Consider the following 1,453-nt stretch of genomic DNA (forward strand, 5'->3'; position numbering starts at 1 on the left):
AAGACCCTTGACTCGATGGACTGACACAGTGGCTGGAACAATGGGCTCAAACCTACCAATCGAGGGTAGCACAGGACCAGGCACTGTTTCGTTTGATTGTACCTAGATAGGGTTCCTATGAGTCAGTAAGTGAGTTGACTATCTTCTCCCTGAGACAAGTTCCAATATTGGAACTAGGAAGAACATCTCTGAGAAAAGGAAGGTAGAAAGCAAAGCTACTGCCATATTCTCCGTTCCCTGAGGAATACCTCCACATTCTGAAAGGGATGGGTATCCACAGTGGCCACCAGAAGGTGAGCCTTGACAGGCCTTGTCCATGAGCCCAGGAAGCTTGCCCTACATCGTGGGGAGCATACGATGCCTGTGCTAGATGGGTAGAGCCAGGAGTGCAGCCTAAAATAAATGGCCCTGAAAAGCAAACAAACAAACAAATAAATGACATTTCCCCCCCACCTTAAAATAAAACAAATGGCCCTTGAAAAAGGAAGGCAAAATCAGAATCTACAGATCAGCCCCAGTATCAGCCAGTAGGTATAATGTGAAGAATCAATTAGGAGAAAAGAATGAAAACATTACTGCTAAGTCACTTAAACAGAACTATTTCAAGTTCAGGCCTTTGGATATAAACAAGGCAAAAATGTTGGGATTTAGCAAGCTTCCTAAAAAATACTTTTTATCTCAAATGATTTTAGACTTAAAGGAAAATTATTAAAACTGTTGAGATAGATTCTTTATCCAGATTCCCCTAATAATGGTTTCTTCTTGCATAACCCAAGTTCAGTGATCAAAACCAGTTTTATTTTTAATTTTGTATCATATGCTGAGGGTTGGAATCCACTTACTGTATACAAAACAGAATAGCACCATTGGAAAGCATGAGTCCCAGAATCACAGAGGCCCATCACTGTGGACCAAAGAGGAAAAAACCAGTTGCCATTGAGTCAAATCCAACTCATGGTGACCACAGGTGTGTCAGAGTAGAACTGTGCTTATACAGTTTTCAATAGTTGATGCTTTGGAAGTAGATCTCCAGGTCCCTCTTCCAAGGTATCTATCCAGGGACTTGAAACACCAATCTTTTTTTTCCCCTTTTGTTTTATTTATCTATCTATCTATTTATTTATTTATTTTAGACTTTTCTTTTTTTGTTGTTGTTTTTCTTCCTTTTTAAAAAAAATCATTTTATTAGGGGTTCATACAACTCTTATCACAATCCATACATATATCAATTGTGTAAAGCACATTTGTACACTCATTGCCCTCATCATTCTCAAAACATTTGCTCTCCACTTAAGCCCTTGGCATCAGCTCCTCATTTTTCCCCTCCTTCCCAAGTCCTCTCTCCCTCATGAACCCTTCGTAATTTAGAAATTATTTTGTCATATCTTACACTGTCCGACGTCTGCCTTCACCCACTTTTCTGTTGTCCATCCCCCAGGTAGGAGGTTATATG

This window comes from Echinops telfairi, unplaced genomic scaffold (genome assembly GCF_000313985.2).
Source record: "Echinops telfairi isolate 266 unplaced genomic scaffold, ASM31398v2 ScPeMD7_7424;HRSCAF=8462, whole genome shotgun sequence".
Lineage (NCBI taxonomy): Eukaryota > Metazoa > Chordata > Mammalia > Afrosoricida > Tenrecidae > Echinops > Echinops telfairi.